The sequence below is a fragment of the Triticum urartu genome, chromosome 2A (genome assembly GCF_056163025.1).
Source record: "Triticum urartu cultivar PI428250 chromosome 2A, HENAU_Tu73, whole genome shotgun sequence".
Taxonomy (NCBI): domain Eukaryota; kingdom Viridiplantae; phylum Streptophyta; class Magnoliopsida; order Poales; family Poaceae; genus Triticum; species Triticum urartu.
In genome coordinates, this window is record NC_141874.1 from 682516610 (window position 1) to 682523531 (window position 6922).

At 41.2% G+C, this 6922-nt stretch overlaps 1 long non-coding RNA gene across 11 annotated transcripts; it reads right to left on the minus strand.

Annotated features, from left to right (window-relative positions):
• Positions 1-3084: 3084 nt before the first annotated feature.
• On the minus strand, positions 3085-6475 carry LOC125539691 (uncharacterized). Of its 11 annotated transcripts, none has more exons than XR_015617385.1 (5): positions 6132-6475; positions 5401-6029; positions 5129-5324; positions 3437-4814; positions 3085-3341 (listed from the first exon to the last, which is right to left on the minus strand). It is a non-coding gene; the product is annotated as an uncharacterized LOC125539691 (long non-coding RNA). The 11 variants fall into 11 exon arrangements; XR_007296952.2 differs by having other exon boundaries at positions 3437-3813; positions 4717-4814; positions 5129-6029; XR_007296951.2 differs by having other exon boundaries at positions 3437-3843; positions 4717-4814; positions 5129-6029.
• Positions 6476-6922: the final 447 nt, after the last annotated feature.

Here is a 6922-nt window from a genome sequence, read left to right on the forward strand (position 1 = left end):
TCGCGTGGTTCCGATAGGTGGTGCAATCGTACATCCACGTTGATGGAGACTTCAACCCACGAAGGGTAACGGTGGCACAAAGGGCTCCACCCATGAAGGGTCCACGAAGAAGCAACCTTGTCTATCCCACCATGGCCATCGCCCACGAAGGACTTGCCTCACTCGGGTATATCTTCACGAAGTAGGCGATCTCCTTGCCCTTACAAACTCTTTGGTTCAACTCCACAATCTTGTCGGAGGCTCCCAAGTGACACCTAACCAATCTAGGAGACACCACTCTCCAAAATGTAATAGATGGTGTGATGATGATGAACTCCTCGCACTTGTGCTTGCTACCTCTTGAGCACTGCGTTGGTTTTCCCCGAAGAGGAAGGGATGATGCAGCAAAGTAGCGTAAGTATTTCCCTCAGTTTTTGAGAACCAAGGTATCAATCCAATAGGACGCTACGCGCCAGTCCCTCGTACCTGCACAAAACAAATAAATCCTCGCAACCAACGCGATAAGGGGTTGTCAATCCCTACACGGCCACTTACGAGAGTGAGATCTGATAGATATGATAAGATAATATTTTTGGTATTTTTATGATAAAGTTGCAAGGTAAAATAAAAGCAAAGTAGAAAGCAAATGAAATAACTAAGTAATGTAAGACTAATATGATGAAGATAGACCCGGGGGGCATAGGTTTCACTAGTGGCTTCTCTCAAGAGCATAAGTACTCTACGGTGGGTGAACAAATTACTATTGAGCAATTGACAGAATTGAGCATAGTTATGAGAATATCTAGGTATGATCATGTATATAGGCATCACGTCCGAGACAAGTAGACCGACTCTTGCCTGCATCTAGTACTATTACTCCACTCATCGATCGCTATCCAGCATGCATCTAGAGTATTAAGTTAATGAAAACAGAGTAACACCTTAAGCAAGATGACATGATGTAGAGGGATAAACTCATGCAATATGATGAAAACCCCATCTTGTTATCCTCGATGGCAACAATACAATACATGCCTTGCTGCCCCTACTGTCACTGGGAAAGGACACCGCAAGATTGAACCCAAAGCTAAGCACTTCTCCCATTGCAAGAAAGATCAATCTAGTAGGCCAAACCAAACTGATAATTCGAAGAGACTTGCAAAGATAACCAATCATACATAAAAGAATTCAGAGAAGATTCAAATATTATTCATAGATAGACTTGATCATAAACCCACAATTCATTGGTCTCAACAAACACACCGCAAAAAGAAGATTACATCGAATAGATCTCCACAAGAGAGGGGGAGAACATTGTATTGAGATCCAAAAAGAGAGAATAAGCCATCTAGCAAATAACTATGGACCCGTAGGTCTGAAGTAAACTACTCACACATCATCGGAGGGGCTATGGTGATGATGTAGAAGCCCTCCGTGATCGATGCCCCCTCCGGCGGAGCTCCGGAACAGGCCCCAAGATGGGATCTCGTGGATACAGAAAGTTGTGGCGGTGGAATTAGGGTTTTGGCTCCGTATCTGATCGTTTGGGGGTATGTAGGTATATATAGGACGAAGGAGTATGTCGGTGGAGCAATAGGGGGCCCACGAGGGTGGAGGGCGCGCCTGGGGGGGGGGGGGGGGGGGTAGGCGCGCCCCCCTACCTCGTGGCCTCCTCTTTTGTGTCTTGACGTAGGGTCCAAGTCTCCCGGGTCTTGTTCGTTGAGAAAATCACGTTCCCGAAGGTTTCATTCCGTTTGATATTCCTTTTCTTCGAAACCCTAAAGTAGGCAAAAAAACATCAATTCTGGTTTGGGCCTCCGGTTAATAGGTTAGTCCCAAAATAATTTAAAAGTGGATAATAAAGCCCAATAATGTCCAAAACAGTAGATAATATAGCATGGAGCAATCAAAAATTATAGATACGTTGGAGACTTATCTAGCATCCCCAAGCTTAATTCCTGCTCGTCCTCGAGTAGGTAAATGATAAAAACAGAATTTTTGATGCGGAGTGCTACTTGGCATAATTTTCATGTAATTCTTCTTAATTGTGGTATGAATATTCAGATCCGAAAGATTCAAGACGAAAGTTCATATCAACATAAAAATAATAATACTTCAAGTATACTAACAAAGCAATCATGTCTTCTCAAAATAACATGGCCAAAGAAATATATCCCTACAAAATCATATAGTCTGGCTATGCTCTATCTTCATCACACAAAGTATTTAAATTATGCACAACCCCGATGACAAGCCAAGCAATTGTTTCATACTTTTGACATTCTCAAACTTTTTCAATCTTCACGCAATACATGAGTGTGAGCCATGGATATAGCACTATAAGTGGAATAGAATGGTGGTTGTGGAGAAGACAAAAAGGGAGAAGATAGTCTCACATCAACTAGGCGTATCAACGGTCTATGGAGATGCCCATCAATAGATATCAATGTGAGTGAGTAGGGATTGCCATGCAACGGATGCACTAGAGCTATAAGTATATGAAAGCTCAACAAAAGAAACTAAGTGGGTGTGCATCCAACTTGCTTGCTCATGAAGACCTAGGGCATTTTGAGGAAGCCCATCATTGGAATATACAAGCCATGTTCTATAATGAAAAATTCCCACTAGTCACTACAAGAAAAATGGTGTGTAGAGACGTTAATTTTCATAGCTAAAGACGTGTTATTTCATCTCTATGTAAAAATAGAGACGATTTAGTAAAGCGTTCTTGGAGCGTCTCCTCATGGACCATCTCAAAACAGATAGACACGCTTGGTTAGCATGTCTAGATGGTATGAGATGCTATATTGGGACGTTCAAAATCGTCTCTACAAAATAGAGACGTTCTATTACACGCCAGTGTTGCGCCTCTACTCATGTGGGCCCATTACTTATAGACGCTATGTTGAGACGACATATCCGTCTCTAAATATGAATAAGTTTTTTTGTGCCTATGGAATATTTTATTTTAATCATTTTTTATTATTAATTTAACTTTTGTATTCCCCATTTCAAATTCAGTTACCTTATTATGATAGGGATGCATGTGCAAATTGATCAAATATCACTATAAAAAGGCATCAAGCTACATCACCAATTGCATTCTCAAGCAATCCATTCTCACAATTAGCATCATTTGTAACAAATCTATGGACAAATACATACGTTTGTGTATGGAGTTCACAACTGAATCAAATCAGACATTCATATGAAAGATGTAAATAAGTAAGAGAATATATATAGTACAAAGTAGAACTAAGCTTTCCATACATTGTACATAATATGTGTTCATTTAAAGACTAATTCTTGCGTAGTTGCTGCTTGCTCCTGCAATGTGTTCCAATTCTAAACTCTCAGCTAGCCTGGAAGAAATTTTTTAACAAAGAGAAGCTTAGAACATAAGCTCTTGGATTAGTACAAGATGAAATGTTCTTTGATAAAACTATGAGAGAAGTACCGTAGAAATTTCTTGAGGTTGTCTTGGAGCACCAATGTCTTAGGTTGTGTTGAAGTGGTCAGCTTTGGCTTTTTGACCTAAAAAACCAAGATACTTCGCCAAACATACTGCCAACAAATGTATTTTCTTGATGTGCTTAGTGACACAGGAAGTTATACACTTGATTCAGTACCACCTTTCTTGGTCACATTGCTATTTCAAGCATGAGCATTTTCCGATTCTTGACCACCATCTGCTTTCTACATTTGAGGTTCAGTTCAACTATAAGTAAACTTATAATCCCTCCATCTCAATATAAGTGTCTCGACTTTGTACTAACTTCAATAGTTCCACAACACCATAAATTTCACCAGTCTTAAATAGTTGATGATCGCAAGCTGCACCAAATGAATATTTCACACCCTAAGCTATAAAATATGCATTGAAAATACATTAGTATGCAGTACTAGAACATCAATAAAAAATCTTTGTGGGTCAATCAGATATTAGAGAACATTGAAGTTGCTCTCTGAACTGTCACCTGAGCTCGCTAGTGAAAGCAATCATATGGGTCATTAGCAATTTTCATTTCTATATTGCTGGTAAATGTACTCAACTGTTAGACAAATATGTTCACAAAAACTAAAGCTGCTGATGGATACATAAAAACCCACCAGCCATTTTAGAATAATTTAGGGACAACGACTCTCAAATCATTAAGCCCCATATTACACGGATCACAACGATGCGTAGTCCTAATATTAGATAGGAAAAAGCATGTGCTCATAATAAAAGATCAAGAAATGTACTCAACTGTCATACCACCAATACTTTTGAGTATTTCTTGGAAAATAAAATATAAATAGTACTGCTAAAAATATCAAATCGATTTGCCATTATCTCCTACAAAGATCCAAAGGGGAAATCAGTAGAGAAAAATTAAGTGGTTTTGGAGTAAGAAAAAAAATCTCATCTGTTTTGCTGACTTGCATTGCACGTAAAGTTATGCCCAAAATGTAATGCTTGACCTGGGAATAATGTAGTTTTGTAGTATACTGCCAATAAATCATGCTCAATTGTATTGGAACCCAATATACTCCCCAAGACCCATGTCGCCAGAACTAAGTTCCGAATGAACTTTACTACATAGTCATCAAGCTGTAGCATTTTTTCGGTATGTTAGCAATTCAGCACATCAGGTATTTATGTGTTTGAACATCATGTGAATTCAAACCGGAATTCCTTCCATTCATGAAATGGAACATAGCGTAATGGAGAGATCAAGAATGAAAAAGACTTACCATGTTATATTAGAGATGCAAATCATGAACTTTTTGTGCATGCAAGCAGGAGCTGGACCTCCAAATATGTGTCATCCCCACAAACCTGCACACAATACCTGATAAACATTCTTCTTAGATTAAGGACCAGTTAGGTATACAATTTTCTGTACTATACACCCACCATTAGATCTGAATTTGAAAGAAATAACGATTCATCTACTTGTAGAATTAAAACTTGCTGCAATCAGATATCACAATGAAGAATGAAAAGAACCCCCCTTCCACATGTTTTATTATTACAGATGTAAGAAATAACAGTTTAGAGAATAAAAACTGCCCTCTAAGCTAGTAATAGTTATGATGTGAGTGCTAATCACTAATAAGCACATGCTTAGACAGAGAGAAAAGAGAGCAGAAGTACACAAATTACCTAGCGAAGATGAAACAGAGATGCAACGTGTAGCTAGGCAAGGGAAGCCGCCAGTGTGGTTGCATTGGTGTCCACCACCTGCCGTCAAGTGGCGGCCACAGTGGTGTACGCGGTGACATGGGTTGGTCATCCAATAGGTGGGGGTTATATACTCCTAAAATAGCGGTCTAGAAAATTCGGGAAGAGGCGTTTGAAGCTGTTGCCAATAAAAACAGAATGAACATCCTAACCCACCATAATCGCAAGATGAATGTGTAAATCATAATGCTTACCCCTGCTCCTCCCCCAAAATTACACGCGTCGTCACCCAAAAATCCACCGAGACGCTGAAATCAACTCTAATAAAAGGAGAAATTGATTCCTGGGGGAGATTGAATTTTACTTATTGTCTCTTATCTGCATTTCTACATAAAACAAAACAAGCAGTGCACAATAATTGCTACTCCCTCCGTTCCTACACATAAGTCTTTTTAGAGATTCTAATATGGACTACATAAGGAGAAAAATGAATGAACCTACACTCTAAAATGTGTCTATATGCATCCGTATGTAGTCTATATTGAAATCTCTAAAAAGACTTATATTTAGGAACGGAGGGAGTAGTAGCTAATATACAACCGAATAATAAGTTAACAGAAGCGAACAACTTCCCTCCCATTGGCACTGAACATTACGACTTTACAAGATGAAAAGTTCATAGTTCAGTACTAGTTACTGGTTAGTAGCAGGCCAACACTGTTTGACAGATAAAAAATCAATCGATTATGTACCGTGATGATCTGAACATGAACGCACAAATAAAAAGAGTGTGTACTGTAGCACTAGCAGACAGAGGAGGACGGTCGCAGGACGCCCTGGAGCTGCACGTACGAACGCACGGGGGCCAGTGATGGTTCAGTGCCTGTGGAAGGTGAGGCAGCAAGCAGCCGAACAGGTCACGCGCCGTTACTTTGATCGATTGATGGTAAAAATTGTAGAGGATATATGGGATTCAAGGGATCACCTGCTTGACGTGCCGGAGACTGAAGATGCTTGCGGGGCGGTGCATCGACGGAACACACAGTAGATCTTCGGGTGGCGGATGACACCAACGTGGGTGCAGCTAGGTGACGGTGAGGACAACGTCGGGAGGAGCTCGACATGGCGACGGTGAGGACGACCGACGCCGACGTGCTCCAACTACCGAGGTTGCCAGTGGACGAAAAAGGGATTCGATGGTGGGCGGAGCTACCGGCGGAGGGTAGCGCTTCGGGGAAGGGCTGCTGCCGCACGGTGAAGGTGAATGGGCGGCCCGCGAGGTGGGCATGATGCTGGCGTAGATTGAATCTGGAGGTTGAGAGAAGGCGGCGTGGGAAAAATATCTTGGATTAGATGGAGGGAAAAAATTGAGAGACGTGGGAAGTCTTAGGAGGTAAAGAAAATCTAATTTGCCACGCCAAATTTCGTTAAGCAAAAACAGTTTAGGAGCCCCAAACTTGGGAAAGTGAAAAACAAATCCCAAGAAAAATAGAGATTTCACCAATTAAGAGCATCTACAGTCGGCGCGCCTGAAACCGGTCTAAAATGACCGAACGACCCGCCTCATGTTTTTTACCCAGTCGGGCACCTCAAACGGCTCTCAAACGCTCGAGCTTTCCGACGCCCGTCATATCCAGCCCAAATATGGGGCGGATATGGGGTGCCCGGCCCAGGTGCGCCCGGGCACACCCACTTATTGTAGATAGTTAGGAAGTCGTTGGGTTAAGATCCAATAGGACTAACGCACCAGAACAATAACAACAACCCATAAAGAGG